This window comes from Caretta caretta, chromosome 27 (assembly GCF_965140235.1).
Source record: "Caretta caretta isolate rCarCar2 chromosome 27, rCarCar1.hap1, whole genome shotgun sequence".
Classification (NCBI taxonomy): domain Eukaryota; kingdom Metazoa; phylum Chordata; order Testudines; family Cheloniidae; genus Caretta; species Caretta caretta.
The window spans coordinates 9,589,891-9,609,026 of record NC_134232.1 but is presented as its reverse complement, the minus strand read 5'-3'; the positions used below and the strand labels follow the sequence as shown (position 1 = coordinate 9,609,026).

Below are 19,136 nucleotides of genomic sequence, written 5' to 3'. Positions count from 1 at the left end.
TAAGAACTGACTTCAGGAAGTACATGCTGTGTGTGTATTACTTTAATGTATTTTTAGATAGTTTCACAAAAGACACTGCACAAGAGAAACTATTGTATTTTTCCTGCAACTGTTTATATCATTAACACTTAAAGCAGAGTTTGGTGCTGCAATCTGTATACTGCATTTGGCATTAATGATATTATCACTCGTAGAAGGGATAGAAAACCATAAGGGACTTTCCTTACCTGCCAAGATTTAAATTATGGGGAATTGATTTTCCAGCTATTTTTATTTTAAAATATATTTAAGTTTTTGCCTGCACAAAGAATTCAGTTCACCTTTCTAAAGCAAAAAGGACAGCATGGAGATCATTGTGATATTCTTTTAGTCAGATTCTTTTTGTGTGGGGAAGGGGGAAAGGGTGACACTTAAGCTTTCCTCCTTTTTTCTTACGTCTAGCCTCAAAAGACTGCCCCATACCAATCCAGCTTGCTCTTTTTTTAAAAGAAGGCTTCAAAGTCCATTTCTCCATCATTCTCAAACAGAAAGCAGAATGAACTTTTACTTTTACTTTTGTATGTCTTCTTCCTACTTCTCTTTCACACCCCACTAAGTCCCAATGTTATATAGCCATGTTGCATGTTATATAGAACTATAGACACCAGATGTCTGCTAACCACATACATGCAACATAGAGACTAGATATTACAACTGTGAACATCAGGTTTCAGAGTAGCAGCCGTGTTAGTCTGTATTCGCAAAAAGGAGTACTTGTGGCACCTTAGAGACTAACCAATTTATTTGAGCATAAGTTTTCGTGAGCTACAGCTCACTTCATCCGAAAGTGAGCTGTAGCTCACGAAAGCTTATGTTCAAATAAATTGGTTAGTCTCTAAGGTACCACAAGTACTCCTTTTCTTTTTGGGAACATCAGGTTAAACATAGGTTAAAAGAAAAGTTTCCATTCGCTATCAGTTGCGGTAGGACTTGTAACTCTCTTTCTGCTCTCTTGACAATAGTGGGCAAGTCCATCATAAACAGTCTCAAAATACTTTGAACGTTCCATTTGCCTTTTAAAGGAGGAGTCACTAAAATTAAGGTTACTTTAAAATGCTTTTATTCAGGAGGTCAGGTTAGAACTTACTTTAATTTTCTTGCTTAATTCTAAACGTAGCGTAAATTGAATGGATGTCATTTCATTCTGAGTTGGAAATTTAATTTGCATACAAATACACTGCAATCTTGCCTGAAGGAGAGCAAATATCTATAAGGCAGTTACATAACCGTACCAGCAAGACTCCAACCAAACTTTTGGACTTCCAAACACTTGTACTGACTAACTATGCTCCTCATACCTAGAAAAGATAGACAAGATTCTCTGCCCAGTGAAAGATATTTCAGAATGTAATGACAGACACTTAATAGCTACTGTGAAAAATGGCAGGCAAATTCAAACTAAAAACTGCAATACAGTTTTCAGATGTTTGTAAATGCTCCACAATGGATTCTAAAAATCTCTTTACCTGACTGGTTGATACTGATTCAATTATTATGCACTACTGCTTGAGGTCTGACACTTTATACACAGTGTAAGCTTAGGTGGTGAAAACACAAAGGCTATTGTGTCATGTAATGCAATCCTGAAACTGAAGAGACAGGACACTAGAGTAGCAATATTTAACCCACAAGTGGTTCTCTTCTTGGGTTTGACTTAGGCAAAGGTTTCCAAACTGTGGGGCGTGTCCCCTAGGGCGGCTCGGGGAGGAAGCACCACCTCCACCCTCTAACTCACCTCAGTGGGCCACCCAGCCTTACATCTGTCTATTTTTGGCTGGGATGTGGGGGGAGGGTGCAACCAAAACTTGTAACTCAAAGGGAGGAAAGGGGTGTCAGCTCAAAATGCATTGGTTTACAGTTAACTTGTTATTATTCTTTGTTTCTAAGATGGTATAACTCTTCTATATCTCTCTGACTCTGCTGGAAGATAAAATGGTTTTTCAATGTTTAAATGACAAGTGTTAGTGCTAAAGACCATTACATCACAGTTCACCTGTCTCACTTACTACCTCACTTATCTGTAAGAGCCTGTTTATTTGTAAAAAGAAAAGGAGTACTTGTGGCACCTTAGAGACTAACCAATTTATTTGGTTACTCACGAAAGCTCATGCTCAAATAAATTGGTTAGTCTCTAAGGTGCCACAAGTACTCCTTTTCTTTCTGCGAATACAGACTAACACGGCTGTTCCTCTGAAACCTGTTTATTTGTGTAGATCAGTGGCTCTCAGCCCACCACTGTGGGCAGCATATCCAGCTCTCTGTGTGTTACGTGGGCCGAACTCATAAAAATTAAAAATATAAATAAATATATATATATACACACGCGCACACGCCCCCCCCCGGCCCGGTCCTAAGGATGTCACATGGGCCGTAGCGGTGTGCTGACTGGATCACAAGTGGCCCGCAGATTGAGAACCACTGGTGTAGATGTTGCCAGTGGGGGGTTGTTTCAGATTTGATAGCAGACATCTATTGTGGATTTTCAGAGAGGTCTGACCCTCTACCAGTACAACTGTCAATTTTAATTGCACCAATCCCAACAGAGAAGAACATGTGATGGGGTCAGAGTGACCCAAACCCAGTGTCTTTTTTAAGTATACCGTAATTTCGAAGTCCTTGTCATAATTTAAATAAATTTATACCTCTGACGACATTTGAGTTATGAGGCTCCTGAAAGTGTGACAGTTGCAAGAATTCAGTCTTTTTCAGATTCTACCATATTTCAGAAAAAGTGCAATTTAATGAATAATGAGATTCCAAAATATTTAAAATGGTTGTAGTAGTAACTAGTGAGCATGTTCACCTGCTATTTTTAAGTGTAAATATTCTGCTTTATTTTGTAGTCCATTCTCCCAATGTCTGCATACATAACAAAAAATCCTTTTATGTAGACGTTATTAGAGAAAGCTGAAGCTTTGTCAAAAGAGCACAGGAAATTGCTTTAGATGGACCATGTGAAATACAGAAGGTCAAATTAATTCAACCTTTTCAGTACCAAAAAATGATAGTCAACACCAACAATGTACACACTGGGTCTATTACTAATGCAATTTGAAGCGACTATAACCATACTGTGTAATGGACAGAATATGATACACATTACAGTCTAAGAAGTAATAACACTAATGTCTACAGAAGAGTATAGAAATGCTAATACTTGCTCCTACAGTGGTAGACACCACTGCAGTTAGCAATATTTTGTTAGCCTCTTCCAAAGCAGTAGCTAGAACAATATGTCCAGTTAAGGGTTATTGTTTGAATGTCTAATTCCTTCTGTGCTGCTAGCTTCTTTATTAATCCAACACTCCCAAAGCTGTAAGACCAGCTCTGCCACACATAATGCAGCTATGCAACTCCTGTAATCAGCAACAGAATTTACTCACAGTATAAAAATGAACTCCCAAGTCTTTCCTGGGCATTTGCTGCACAGTCAGTGGGTCTGCATCTTTTCTGTCCTAGACATATGGAAAAATAAATTCAGTAAACAGCACATTCAGTGTCTGCTATGTATTTTCTTGATTTGTCATCATATCACAAGCACAGAAAGATAGGTTTACAGAACACTCTTTCTTCCGCCCCCAATCCCAACAGAGTTCAGTACAGGGCCAACAGTAAGAATGTGAAACCAAGAAGTGGAGACACCCTCTGCTAAATCTCTGGAGAGGAGTTTCTGAAATAGAAGACTAAAATTGCCTGATCAACAAAGGACATATGTTAAACCCAGACTAGAGTATTTTTAATCTTATGTTATCCTTCTGCACTGTCATGTGTCTTTAGAACTTGGGATACATGATGCATTAATAAGTCTCTTGAGTTCACTGTTCCTGCTAGAACCCAGTAGCATCCTGCTAGATTCTGAATTAGAAGTGAGGCAGCAAGCAATGCATCAGAAACTGAGTACATAAATCATTTCTATCATAAATAAATTTCTGTTTGATTCCCTTTTCATGCTGAACAGCAAGCAGCAGTAATCAGAGGCTGGAGCATTACAGCAGGATCTTATGTAATACTTCAATTGTGCAGAGAACTAAGCCAAAAGGTTGTGGGGGGGGGGGGGGGGGGGGGGGAGGAGAGAAACCTGTGCAGATCTTCATCAACACATGTTTCCAAACACACCAATTTGAACCTAGTCATTTTGAGCCTTCTATCACTCTTTCAAGCAAAGATCAACACTGCTTCTTATTAGTTCAATAAATATACCTTTTGCCATCTCTGGGTCAAACTTTTACAGAAATAAAACACCCAAGAAGAACTGAACGCGATAGTTTGAAGTGTACAGGTTGAGAATACGTGTGAGGCAGTGGAATGGCAAGTCACATGAGCCAAATATAAACAGTAGGGTGAATACCAAGAATAAAGCTACTAAGTCCCTCCAATTGTATACTGCATTTGGATCTAGAAAATTCACAGAGGATAGACACACAGCCCACAACAAATCTAACATTGTACATCTACAGCCTGGGCTATGCTACAGAAATGTACATTCCCATCCCCACCCCCCAAAAAATTCCACTAGCGCCAACACTGGTTCAGTTGAACACTAATCTAGGGATGGTTCTGGTAGCTGGAACTGTTTTTACTTTTCAGCAGGTCTAACTGACACAGTAGTGAAAAAAAGGCTCGTGGCTAGAGCCTTATATACATTAGATCATGGACCAGTTCTAACATCCATTCAACTGAACTAGTGGGAATTTTTTGTAAGTGTTCTCATTGTTGACACTGCACAACCTTAACATGAGGATCAGCAATGGTACCACTCGTAGAAACTGTTTCCAAAAAAAAAGTGTCCCAACTACAGTTCCCACCACAATTTGAAGATGAAGTTCCATTATATAAAGTACAATGACATCACACATAAAGCTCCAGCTACAGAAGAGGGGTACTGCTGACTACACTGACCACATATAAAATGATCGGGCATGTTCCTAAGAAATTTACTATAATTGTAACGTTAAAAAAAGGTGCCAAAACCATCTTGGAACTTTCTATTATGCCTTTAAAAAGTATATCACCATCTTGATAATAGAAATACCAAAGAGTAAAATACGTGGTTTATAAAAGTTGATTTTTCAATATCAATTTTATCAGAATAAGGAATAAGCGTTCCTGAAGTCCATACATCAGATTTTACAGTAGTTACTGAGGCTTATACTGTGTGTCTGTTTTTTTATTACTGACCATTTCTGATTTAGTAACAGGCTGCCAGTTTTCAGAGTAACAGCCGTGTTAGTCTGTATTCGCAAAAAGAAAAGGAGTACTTGTGGCACTTTACAGACTGCCAGTGATGCACTGATACTGCCTTAAGTTTGAGGCCTCTAGATACACCAGTGATAAAACAAACAAACAAACCACCCATAGCCACATATCTTCACTCCATAAACTACAATGATGCAAGTGACATCATCAAACCAAGCCATTTTCAGGCCTATCACTTGGTGTTATACATATATTCTACCATACACACACACACAGAATCAAGGCTCCCGCACATTGTACTTGAATTTTCCAGAGGAAACTATTCATTTTCATAAAGCATATGACCATGAATATTGATAATTACGGCTGCAGGTTTGTCACAGATACTGTGATTTTTCTGTTTGTCTGTGACTTTTCTTTGTGTCTTTGATTAACTCTGGGACACAGCCTGATCACGTTTACTACCATAGCTTGGGGCAAGTGATCTGGCAGCACCATGGCGAGGAAGGGTGGGGGCAACATGTTCTAGGGGGAGCGCCCCGCCTGCACAATGTGGCGAGAACCAAAGGGCTGGAGCAGAGAGCTGGGTCAGTCCTGCAGGACAAGAGCCATTGCTGAGGGCTGAGAGCAGGGCACTCATTCTGAAAACCACCTCTCTTCCCCCCTCCTAACCCCCAATGACCTCCCAACCCAGGGACAGGACCTGACCTCCCCACACTGTGACTTTATACACCATTTCCTCCTAAACCCATAACATGTACTAGATTTACCATGACTGCAGTACGATTTTTTTATTTTAAAAAAATGCTATGACAAATCTGCAGCGCTAACGATAATTTGTCACACTGCTTACAGCAAGCCATCTCAGACTGACACCACACAGAAACCAGCAAACATTAGTTTACAAAAAAAGTCATTCCTTTTCATAAGCCATGATGATGTCCTGACATCACAAAATCACATCACATCTAACACCCTCTGGTAACAGAAATATGAAGACACGATCAAGTGACACACATTTTAAAAAGGAAATTTTCCTTTTACAAAAATACCTTCCTTCTCACAGACCACAGCCATGCAGATAATTATTTTACACTTGTAATAGGGTACGTCACTAATCAAGGTATTCCAGTAACAAATACCAACACATCTAGCAATCAGCTTGAATTATAAACATATTTAACATGAGCAAAAGGAACTCTGTTGCCTCTTCATCAACTGTGATGATGCACTAATACAGTCTGAGGCCTGGGACATTCTGCTAAGAGAAATATCAATACCTATACGATGCAGTACTAAGCAGATATAAAAACTAACATTCCCTGCCGGTTTAGCTGTTTTCTTCACAATTCTCATTAGTTTAGCTAATACTGGTCATTTCCACCCCCTCACCCCCAACAACACACTCTCTTTGTTTGTTTAGCTGCTGGTCATCTCACTTTCCTTATGCCAATCCTTGTCCCCCTTCTCCCAACTCGAATTCGTTGACTGAACTATTTCCCTCCTAACTACTGGTCTTGCCACCCAATCCTTAAGTGGGTGGTTACCTCTCTCCCTCACTTTGCTCCTTGCTGATTCAACAGCTTGTTCCCCCTTCGCCACTATCCTCACTGGTTTAACTACTGGTCCCCTTCCCCAAGACTCTTACCTCCTGGCTTCAGTGAATTACCCCTACTGCTGTAGGCAGCTTTGTTCTACAGCACAGTAACGAGTCAAAGGGGCCCTGGCCCAGGCCCAGACAGGTGCAGTGGCTAAGGATAAAGCCCCTCCCCCAGGCCTCCTACCCACACTTTCTGCAGCCAGCCCCCTGTGAGAATACAAGCTGCCAAAGCTCACTATTTGGCAGCATGTCTCCCTTCTCCAATGCTCCCCGCGCAGGTGCACAGGATCATTATTCCGCAGGTCCCTGCAGCGACGTTCTGCGCAGGCGCTGAGCACACGAAGCAGCAGGATGTTGCTGCTCCTGGCTCTTCCCTTCAAGGTGCGCGTGCGTGGTATCTTGACTGTCCCTCCTCCGGCACCCCGATCGAGGCTGCGCGCGCACACGGCCTCATCTCGGACTCTGGCGGATGCCTCCTGTTGCTGCGCACGCGCCTTCCCAACACCGACTGGAGTTCCGCGCGCGCGCCCTCCTCCCAACAAATGCGTCCGCGCCTCCCCGCTGTTTCGGCTCTCAGCGGCTCACACTTTGGCAGCGCTGCGGCGCATGCGCTGTTCTCCTTCTGTTCCCCTCCACACTGAGAGCTCACTATTTAGCAGCGGGCTGCCGTTGTCGCAGTGCCATCTGAAGAGCCACTATGGAAAGAGGGGCAGTCCGGAGCGGCTCTCTCACTCCCAGCCAGCTGGTCAGTCCCGGCTTGGGGCTGCCCTACATGCGACTCCCGGAGGGGGTGTGGTGCCACCAACACCTCCCTGGGGAGATCCTCGGGTCTCGCCCCACTCCGCCATCCGGTCTCCCCCTCCCACCTCACCTGAGGTTGCGCCGCTGGTTGTTGCTGTCCCCTTGTGGTCTCCTCATGCTGCCCCAAACCGACACATCCGGGCCTCGCCGCGACGCCGTCCCTCAGCGCCGCGACGCCACGCTCGGGGAGACGGAGAGGGGGAGGGGTGGGTGGGGGGGGGGGTGTGGAGAGGGACGCACTGAGCATGCGCACCCTGCCGGGCGGCGGGAAAAGCGTCGAGCAAAGCGGGAGCGTGGCGGCCGAGGCCCGCGCGCGGAGGTGAGGGCGAGCGGGGAGAGCGCGGCGCGCGTGCGGGGGAGGCCGCTGTTGGGGGGCGCGTCGGGGGAGCAGGGTGGCTGGGGTGAGGGGGCATCGTGTGGGGAAGCTGCTGTTTGGGGGTGCGGCCCTTGAGGAGAAGGGAGGCTGCTGGGCTCCATGTTGGGGAGGTGCCTGGCATGCTTACAGGGCAAGGGGCACCGGCGTCCCCTCCTGGGCGTCCAGCTAAGCTAAGGGGAGTTCCCCGATTTTCGTAGCCTTCGACCGGGCCCTGGGCTACAGTCCCCCGCGTATCGACCTGCCTTACCTAGCAACTTCGGGCGCCCGCGGTTCTTCCCTGCAGGAGTCTGCCCAGCGGGCTGCGGTCTGCCCGACGGCCACGCCGGGTTCGCTGGAGCGGCAGGAACAAGACCTCGAGAGAGAAGGGTTCTAAAACCACCCTCTTACCTGCGTATCGCCCTTCCCTAAAGGCGTCCCTGTCTGCTGCCGGTAACGCAGGCAGGCCCGACTTCTTTAGCCACCCCCAGCGGGTCCGTGTGTCTCCCTCCGAACGATTACCACCCTCCTCTTCAGACGATGTTCCTTTATAAACCTGCCCCAGGACTTTAGGTCTTTTGCCTTTTCCTGAGTTGGTCCACACTAGTGTTGTAGTTTAGTTAGAGAGGCGGCAGAACCAACAAAGCTGATCGTCCTGTCATTGTCCCTTAGCAACTCAAGCATTTGCAGAGAAGTAGCTTATCTTGAGCCATTCTTTTCCTTCCTGCCTGTGTGATTTTTTTTAAGACAATCTCCTGTTATTGTAAACTAATACAGTCATATGGAAAACAACCCCAAGGTAGAGTATTCATAAGTTGTTACAATGCAGCTCGAAATCTGTGGTGGCGTCACCTGAGGGAAGGAAGCAGGGAAGCTTTTGATGGAAGACCTTGTGCAAGGAGAAGGAAGGCTTCCAGTTACCAACCCAGGCTCGATTTGAACTGGAATCCTACAGATGGATATACTTTTGTATCCTGTTTCTAATTCTCTGAAATATGTAGTTCCTTATCTGACCATTTTAAAAATTCTACTTCTCAGTGAATGGAGAGAATGGCTAGATGAAAGCTGAAGGCCAGCTAAGACAGAGTCTACAATGTTGTAAGTTATCATTTTTGATTATTCTAAATAGGGATTGTTTATTCTATCACTGAAATGCAGGTACTTCTGCATTGGAACACAGCAGGTGCTTATCAGAGATTAAATGGATTGTAAGCAACAATAAATAAGGAATTCTGTTTCTAATTAAAATTGTAAGCATAATTAGGTAATTCCCAAAACAGGTTGCATGGCTAATGTGCCTGTCATCGTTAAAAGTACTTCAGCTCTGTATTAAACGGAAATTATCAGAGCACTGGCATTTTATCTTAGTTGAAGGATGGTATCATCAACAACACAGGTTTCAGAGTAGCGCCCGTGTTAGTCTGTATTCGCAAAAAGAAAAGGAGGACTTGTGGCACCTTAGAGACTAACCAATTTATTTGAGCATAAGCTTTCGTGAGCTACAGCTCACTTTATCGGATGCATTCAGTGGATTTCACTATTTTCCACTGAATGCATCCGATGAAGTGAGCTGTATCTCCCGAAAGCTTATGCTCAAATAAATTGGTTAGTCTCTAAGGTGCCACAAGTCCTCCTTTTCTTTCTATCAACAACACAGTGCCCCATACTAGGACACTTGTCCAGTATTAACTCAGAGTGTTGTCTATTGTATCATTTCCTGCTGGGCTTTCCTTTCTTTGCAGGGGTCTCATCCAAGTAATTATCAGTTCTTGGACCCTGTTGGTTTTTTGTTTTCATAAGCTGCTGCCCAAGGTGACAAAGCAGCAGGTCATGCTGCTTGTTATGAAGAAATGGCCATAAAACTGCATTCTGAATGGCATGGGATTGCAATTAGCATTCAGAACTTGTGGAAAGGACACACTTACTTTTTCCCCAAGAACTATTTTCTTATAACTATAATCCTTCCCTTTGCCCCACCTTCTACATGCCCAGTAAAGACTGATGGGTTTCTTAGAGTTTAAGGCCAGAAGGAACCATTAGATCATCTAATTTGACTTCTTGCATATCATAGGTCATTAAATATCATCCAAGTTCCCCTATATTGAGCCTGATTACTTTAATTAGACCAAAGCTTTTCAGTTCTCAAGAGACTAAACTGTTCTGTGCCCCATGCAGAGAACAGGAGAGACCAAACTACCACCAGTGCCTGAGGCCTCTGCAGAGGTGCGGAATTAAGTGAGATGTGTTCAGATGATCCTAGCAGGTAAACAATAGCCCAGGTTGCTGAGGAAGGCGAACCCCCTCCCTCAGAGTCCCTGTCAGTTTTCTCTGGGGGAAGATTCCTTATAAGCCCTACATCTGGCAATCATTATAATAACCCTGAGTATATGACCAAGACACCTCTGTCAAGCATCTAAGAAAAAGGATTTTCTGTATCAGTAAAGAGCACTGGTCCACCTCATCTGGTGTCTTGTCCCCAGCTGTGGTCAATATCAGATGCTTCAGAAGAAGGAGGGTGGGGGGAAACCCAGAATACATTTGGCCAAGAGAGTAGGGGGGGGGGGGATGAGAGGGGCAGAAGAGTTCCTTTCTGATTCCTGCTGACTGGCTGATGCATGAGATTTAATTATAGGGTATGTCTACACTTCCATCAAAAGTGTGACTGCAGCATGTGTAGAACAGAGCTAACTTTTAGCTAGGTAGCTTGAATAACACTAGCAGTGAATACAGTTTTATCGTCTCCATCTTGCAATGGACCGATACCTGACTTTTGTTCCAAATATGTCTAGAAATGCTGAGTCTCCAGTGATGATCTCAATTTCTTGTAGTGGGAGTGCTGAAAGACTAAAATACTACTAGTGAATTGCTTGCAGTGTTATAGCCATGCTGGTCTCAAGATATTAGAGACACAAGATGGATGAGGTAATATCTTTTATAAGACCAACTTCTGACGGTGAAAGAGACAAGCTTACACAGAGCTAAAGAAGAGCTCCGTGTAAGCTCAAAAGTTTGCCTCTTTCACTTTATAGTGGAAGCTAATGGAGATGTTCCTCTCAATCACCTGATTGAGCAACTATATTTGGATCCAAGGGTTTCTGGTTAGATCAAGCAGACATGGATTTCTCACACTTTCAGGATTATCCATGTCATTTAGATAGGTATTCCTTTTTATATAGCTTAGGAAATGTTGGGAAACATGGATTCTTCATGTGGTCAAACAAGTCTGAAATATCAGTTTTTTATAATTGGGAATTTAAATCCAATTGAATAATGAAAAAGATGGCATTCCCTCTATCCTTCATATGAAATGTTAACTTAGGTAAGTCCTGCCCTCTGCTGTGGCTGTGCATGTGGAAGTAAATATGCACATATTCAAAAGAGGACACTGTAGTGAGAGTGCTGGACATTTCCGAGATGTTGTAACTGCTCAGAGCTTGAGAATTTGAAAAGTGGTGCACTGATGTGAGTTTTGACACTAGTGTGCATGTGGGAGTACTGAACCCTCCAGTGCACAAGTGTGGAGTATAAATTCCCAGTGATCATCTGAATGATATGAAACAGATTGTTTTTTCTGCATGAAAAGATGCAGCAAATGCTAATGTAGAAATGGCTTTGGAGGTGCTGTTTCTATAGCCTTTGTGTACATAGATGTTTGGTTTGATATGAAGCTGATAAAACTGATGTCCTTGAAACAGTTATGTGTAAGAATCTTAAACAGCTCTGCTTTTTAATATTCACTTCCTCTTTGGTTTTAATTATTGTGTTCCTATATTTTTCCCTTTCAATTTACTAAAATGTAGAAATGTAATTAGAGGGAGGCTGGGCTCAGGGAAAGCTGCCAGTGTTTCTACATCATGATTAAATATATCTTTTGTGAGACTGAAAAACTGGATTCTTATCATTATCTCCATGTTATCCAGGAAATAATCGGTAACACATACAGATACAAACTGATTGAAAATGCAGTACTAATTAAAAACTCATATAGGCTCCTGATGATCAGGAGGGTATGAAAACAGTTATTTAATTATTTCCTCTATTTGCTATCTTTGTTACAAAACCAAACAAAACCATTCCAAACAAAACCTATCTCCAATCACTGGAGAGACTTAATGAGGCTTTTATCTATGCAGCAGTCAAACACACAATGGAAGTTATTTCATTCACTTCTCCTTATGCCGGGGGAAATCTGCACAACTCATTTTCCAAATGTAATCCCAAAGGAATGCTTCAGTGTATTCATGAGCAGTGATGGGCTTATTCCTTGCTCTGAGCATACAGTTATTGTTTTTTAAAGTAAAGGTTTTAAAAATGAATCTTGATATTACTGGTGTTGTGTGGTTTCACAATGAAATTTTGGTAATAGTAACATAGACTCATAGATCTTTTTTTAATCTAACATCCATTAGGGTGTCCGCTCCATCCTTCTGGAAATGTAGGATCCTTCCTTACCCCTAGACAAAGCTCACATCATACAATTTTGGGCAAGATAAGTAATTAGCTTTAATGAACTGGTTGAATGCACCAAGATGTGGCAAGTGTCTGCACAATCTGTGATATAACAAAGAGCTGCTGAGATTCTGGTTGTCCCAAGCAAGCCTGTAGCTTTTATAGACTAGATTTTCAAAGGAAAGGAAACTGGTGGACTCTTTCTTCCGTAGCCCTGCTTCCCCTAAATTAAATTCATAAGAGAATAGTTGATAGTGAGATAGAAGGGCTCCTGTATTCCAACATTTCCTTCATGGGAAGCTGAATAGTAATTAGCACTTGTATTTTCAGAATGCTGTATAAATATTAACTAATCCTCAGTGTCCCATGAGGCAGGAAGTTAAATATTATTATCCTTTTAAAGTTGAACCACTGAGCGATTCAGAAACTTACTCAGGCCTCTCAGCAAGTCATTAGCAGATTCAGGATTTCTTTAGAATTTAGGAGTTTCTGGCACTTAGTCCTGTGCACAGACCAGTAGATTGCATTTTATGGGTGACATTCATCTGGGACTCTAGATGTAGAAAGAAGAGGTTCTGAGGTTTTATATGTGTGAAGAGATGGTCAGCATTATGTTAATGGTTGGTTTCAGAGTAGCAGCCATGTTAGTCTGTATTCGCAAAAAGAAAAGGAGTACTTGTGGCACCTTAGAGACTAACCAATTTATTTGAGCATAACCTTTCGTGAGCTACAGCATCGAGAGCTGTAGCTCACGAAAGCTTATGCTCAAATAAATTGGTTAGTCTCTAAGGTGCCACAAGTACTCCATTATTTTAATGACAGGTTTCAGAGTAGCAGCCGTGTTAGTCTGTATTCGCAAAAAGAAAAGGAGTACTTGTGGCTCACGAAAGCTTATGCTCAAATAAATTGGTTAGTCTCTAAGGTGCCACAAGTTCTCCTTTTCTTTTTGCATTATTTTAATGTTTGAGCATGAGACCAGGAGCCACAATTCCTAGGGTTTATTTATTCTCAGGTCTTCTACCAACTTGCTCTGTGACTTTGAGCAAGTCATGTAACCTCTCGTTTCAGTTTACCTATCTCTAATATGGGATTATTAGCTATCTCACAAGATTGTGATTTATTAACAGATTCTAAAGTGCTTTGAAATTATCTGATTAAAGGCATTGTATAATGACAAAATATTACAGTATGTGGTGGGCTGCAGCAGCTTACTTTGCAATAAACAGAACTGCTTATGTCTTGGTGCAAAAGATACATTTAAAATACAAACCAAAAGGATTTGTAGTCTGAGTCTGATATGAGACATACACTATTCTCTTAGGTCAGAGTATAATAGTAGGATCCCTGTACCAAATCACACACCCAGATGTGAGTGCACTACTGCTTGTAAGGATTCACCTTTCTAGCTGCAGAACACCACAGAATACCCAAACCAGTGCACTAGTGTTATGTTTTGAACTGGCAGCCTTATTTGTGAGAGGGCTAATCTTGTTAACGCTAGTCTCCTTTAGAGAAAAATCTGATTTTGAGATTTTAATTGCAGGCAGTCAGTTTATGGTTCTATTTTTACACCTATTGGAAAAATATCAAAGTTAATTTCTTAGTGGAGGAAATCATACTTTAAAATGTGCCATTATGAGGAAATGACTCCCTGATGTCTTTGAGTCATGCTTTGTTTCTTGTTAGAAGTGTCTCCTGTCTTCCCTGATGAGCCTCGCTCTTGTTTTCAACGGCTGGTTTTCTTTAAGATGCTTTTGATCCTGTATTCATTAAAACCTGATCCTGCTGCTTCCCACCAGCCCTAATGGTCTGTAAAACTATTTCTCTTTCTCTAAGATGCTGTTAACTCTGCCAGCACCTACAGAGCAGAGGAGCTCAAAATATTGTCAAAAGTCCTCCAATTTATTCAAACCTGCTTCTCTCCACAAACAAAAATTAATCTTCAATGTTATCACAGGTTTCAGAGTAACAGCCGTGTTAGTCTGTATTTGCAAAAAGAAAAGGAGTCGATTTTAGTGGAAAAGTGGAACTGGGTGGAGAAGAATCTAAAGGGTTTTTATCACTGCTCTTTCCCCCTCTGCAGGTACAGAAGGATAATTGGACAAAGGACTTGGAAATAGAGAATGATTTAGCCAGTATAACAAGAGGCAGGAAGACCTGAATGAACAAAATGAGAAAGGGGGCTTAAACAGAAACCCTCTTCTGTAGCTTGTCCTTTTTTAATCCTTAATGGCTTAAGAGAAGAAACAATGAAGAATGAAATGAGAAGGGAGTAGGGGACAATGAAGAGAGAGGATCTAGGAGAGGAGTAATAATTATTTAAAATTTCATCTAGGTTGAGAAGGAGGAGACAGTGGAGAGAACTAAAGGAAGAGAAAGATGAAATCTGACTAGTCACCTTGCAGGGAAAGGGAACAGGACCAAAAAAGGGATAAAGGACAACAGGATGGAAAGAAGGCAGGGTTTCCGCAACCTACTCAGTTTCATTTTAAACTCCTAAAGTGATAGTGTCAAGCTATGCAAGGAGCACACTTGGTTCCACTTTTTTTCACTAATGGAAAAAGCTTCATGTATGCAAATGTACACCCTTTAAACTGAGAATAAAACAATGAAACTTCATATTAACAATCAATTTCCACTTATTTGTTCTTGTACAAATTATAATGAGCGTTATGAATTGCAGCATCCATCTTAAAGCATTTTAAGAGGACTCTATATGATTTTTTTTCCCCATGTTCAACTAGTCAGTTGCTTTTGCTTGTTTCTGCTTCCTCAAGAACAATGTTTTACAATAGATCTGGAATGGCATTGGGTTGTTGCAATCAAAAGGCGGCAATATAACATTCAGATGTTTAGTTACGGTTCATCACCTTTATCAAACGTAGCTTAAGGAAAGAATACCTCTGTGCACGACAGAATGCAGTTCATTAATAGAGAACTTGAGAGGTTAAATGACATGCTATGACATCCGAAATAATTATGTTAAAAGAATGTTAAGGTTACAAAGTCAAGCACTCTAAAGATTGGAAATGCCAGAATTAAATTTCTCCAGGCAACTTCAATTTGGCCCCTGTGCACATATACACTTTGAATGATGATCTTTAATTACATGATCACATATATTTTTTTCTCCTGTTTCTTTCAGTGAATGGGCAGCTATTTAATATTTCTTTTTATCCTCCACATTGAGTGTGTATCCTCAGGATTTATTTAACACACATCATGCATGCTTTTTTAACGGAATAAAAAATTAATAATTTCTTCATGGGCCTTTGTTTGGTGCTCAGGACATAGTAGCTGAGTGCTTCACAAACATTAATGAGTTTATCTTCACAGTACCTGTGTGAGATTAGGTAATAGTACTATTCCCAATTGACTGCTGGGAAACTGAAGCACAGAGAGAGATTAAAGTCAAAAACCATTAAACGTGTACATGAATTTTGGGTAGCCAGCCTGAAACACCTAGGGCCTTATTTTCCAGAGTACATAATATTTCCATAGTACTTTTTGTTCAAAACATGGCTCCAGTTGATTCCAGTTGCAGTTGTGAGCATTCAGAATTTTTTGCAACTCTAGACCAGGGGTCTCACATTGAGCACCCGTAAAATGAAGGACATACAGTTAGTGGTCACCTGTGAAAATTTTGGTTTAAGTGATTTGCCCAGCATCTCATAGGAACACTGGCACAGGCAGGGATAGAATACAGTTCTCTAGGGTGACATTTGAGTTCCTTAACTATGAGACTGTCCTCTCTCTCTCTTCCCTGCCTTATGCATACAACAGCCTCACTGACTACACAATCCTGATTCATGCTGAGATGAACTTCCATCCTGTGCACTAAATGAGGAAGGGGTCTTATGGAAAAAGTAGTAGGGAGTCATGTAATTAAAGATTATCATCATGCACATATATATATTATATATCAGGAGGCTGAATTAAGTTTTCACAGGGAACCTTATTTCTGAAATTTCATAACATTTGAGCAGATGACTTCACAACCTTAATGTTCTGTTTTTAATGTAGTTTCCTAATTTAAAAAACCAAACAAACTGAAAAAACCCAATAACATGTTCCTTCATGTGGGAACAAATGATACGGCTAGATTCTCGCTGGAAAGTATTAAGGGAGACTATGCTAGGCTGGGGAGGACGCTTAAGGAAATTGAGGCTCAGGTGATCTTTAGTGGGATTCTGCCTGTTCCTAGAGAAGGGCAACAAAGGTGTGACAAGATTATGACTATCAATAGATGGCTTAGGCAGTGGTGCTATAAGGAGGGCTTTGGGATGTATGGTCATTGGGAGGCATTCATGGATAGAGGACAGTTCTCTCGGGATGGACTTCATCTGAGTAGGGAAGGAAATAGACTTCTAGGATGGAGGCTGGCACAACTGATTAAGAGAGCTTTAAACTAGGAATTTGGGGGAGATGGTTGGGAGATGTCCAGGTAATCTCCACGCCAGAATTTAGCATAGAGTGGAAAGAAAATGAAGTAAGAGTGGATACAGCTGTAGGTAGGAGGAAGGGCAGTGTAGATACAAGTCTAATAGGTTATACTGGTAGTAAAATAACCGTGCCTAATAGGGTACAGAATGTGAGTGAGGCCAAACAGCAAAAATTAAGATGTTTGTACACTAATGCAAGGAGCCTAGGTAATAAAATGGAGGAACTAGAGTTACTGGTGCAGGAAGTGAAACCAGATATTATAGGTATAACAGAGACCTGGTGGAATAGTAGTCATGACTGGGCTACAGGTATTGAAGGGTATGTGCTGTTTAGGAAAGACCGAAATAAAGGTAAAGGTGGTGGAGTAGCACTGTATATCAATGATGAGATAGAATGTAAAGAAATAAGAAGCGATGAAATGGATATGACTGAGTCTGTCTGGGCAACAATTAAATTGGGGAAGAAAACTATTAGAGCCTCCCCTGGGATAGTGCTTGGGGTGTGCTATAGACCACCGGGATCTAATTTGGATATGGATAGAGCCCTTTTTAATGTTTTTAATAAAGTAAATACTAATGGAAACTGTGTGATTATGGGAGACTTTAACTTCCCAGATATAGACTGGAGGACGAGTGCTAGTAATAATAATAGGGCTCAGATTTTCCTAGATGCGATAGCTGATGGATTCCTTCAGCAAGTAGTTGCTGAACTGACTAGAGGGGATGCCATTTTAGATTTGGTCTTGGTGAGTAATGAGGACCTCATAGAGGAAATGGTTGTAGGGGATAATCTTGGCTCAAGTGATCATGAGCTAATTCAGTTCAAACTGAATGGAAGGATTAACAAAAATAAATCTGCAACTAGGGTTTTTGATTTCAAAAGGGCTGACTTTCAAAAATTAAGGAAATTAGTTAGGGAAGTGGATTGGACTGAAGAATTTATGGGTTTAAAGGTAGAGGAGGCCTGGGATTATTTTAAATTAAAGCTGCAGAAGCTATTGGAAGCCTGCATCCCAAGAAAGGGGAAAAAATTCATAGGCAGGAGTTGTAGACCAAGCTGGATGAGCAAGCATCTTAGAGAGGTAATTAAGAAAAAGCAGAAAGCATATAGGGAGTGGAAGAAGGGAGGGATCAGTAAGGAAAGCTACCTTATTGAGGTCAGAATATGTAGGGATAAAGTGAGACAGGCTAAAAGTCAAGTAGAGTTGGACCTTGCAAAGGGAATTAAAACCAATAGTAAAAGGTTCTATAGTCATATAAATAGGAAGAAAACAAAGAAAGAAGAAGTGGGACCGCTAAAAACTGAGGATGGAGTGGAGGTCAAGGATAATCTAGGCATGGCCCAATATCTAAACAAATACTTTGCCTCAGTCTTTAATAAGACTAAAGAGGATCTTAGGGATAATGGTAGCATGATAAATGGGAATGAGGATATGGAGGTAGACATCACCATATCTGAGGTAGAAGCGAAACTCAAACAGCTTAATGGGACTAAATCGGGGGGCCCAGATAATCTTCATCCAAGAATATTAAAAGAATTGGCACAAGAAATTGCAAGCCCATTAGCAAGAATTTTTAATGAATCTGTAAACTCAGGGGTTGTACCGTATGATTGGAGAATTGCTAACATAGTTCCTATTTTTAAGAAAGGGAAAAAAAGTGATCCAAGTAATTATAGGCCTGTTAGTTTGACATCTGTAGTATGCAAGGTCTTGGAAAAAATTTTGAAGGAGAAGGTAGTTAAGGACATTGAAGTCAATGGTAAATGGGACAAAATACAACATGGTTTTACAAAAGGTAGATCGTGCCAAACCAACCTGATCTCCTTCTTTGAGAGAGTAACAGATTTTTTAGATAAAGGAAACGCAGTGGATCTAATTTACTTAGATTTTAGTAAGGCGTTTGATACTGTGCCACATGGGGAATTATTAGTTAAATTGGATAAGATGAGCATCAATAGGAAAATTGAAAGGTGGATAGGGAATTGGTTAAAGGGGAGACTACAACGGGTCCTACTGAAAGGTGAACTGTCAAGTTGGAGGGAGGTTACCAGTGGAGTTCCTCAAGGATCAGTTTTGGGACCAATCTTATTTAATCTTTTTATTACTGACCTGGGCACAAAAAGTGGGAGTGTGCTAATAAAGTTTGCAGATGATACAAAGCTGGGAGGTATTGCTAATTTAGAGAAGGACAGGGATACCCTACAGGAGGATCTGGATGACCTTGTAAACTGGAGTAATAGGAATAGGATGAAATT

The 19,136-nt window shown here is 41.5% G+C and overlaps 1 protein-coding gene and 1 long non-coding RNA gene across 8 annotated transcripts in view; one reads left to right on the top strand and one right to left on the bottom strand.

Annotated features, from left to right (window-relative positions):
* The window catches only part of SPOP (speckle type BTB/POZ protein), a 40,901-nt gene extending 33,060 nt beyond the window's left edge, over positions 1-7,841 (bottom strand). For 2 of the 7 annotated variants that reach the window (XM_048830216.2, XM_048830219.2), the window contains exons 1-2: positions 7,707-7,841; positions 3,423-3,494 (exon numbers count right to left, since the gene is read on the bottom strand). The gene's annotated coding sequence lies outside the window, so the exon portion shown is untranslated. Of the gene's footprint in view, positions 1-3,422; positions 3,495-6,883; positions 7,038-7,071; positions 7,334-7,706 lie in introns of those variants that run through there. The other 5 variants (XM_048830222.2, XM_048830217.2, XM_048830221.2 and 2 more) reach the window with 5 other exon arrangements.
* Positions 7,842-7,872: 31 nt separating this feature from the next.
* Positions 7,873-15,667, top strand: LOC142070196 (uncharacterized). Its single transcript, XR_012666198.1, has 3 exons — positions 7,873-7,955; positions 9,027-9,086; positions 14,773-15,667. It is a non-coding gene; the product is annotated as an uncharacterized LOC142070196 (long non-coding RNA).
* Positions 15,668-19,136: the final 3,469 nt, after the last annotated feature.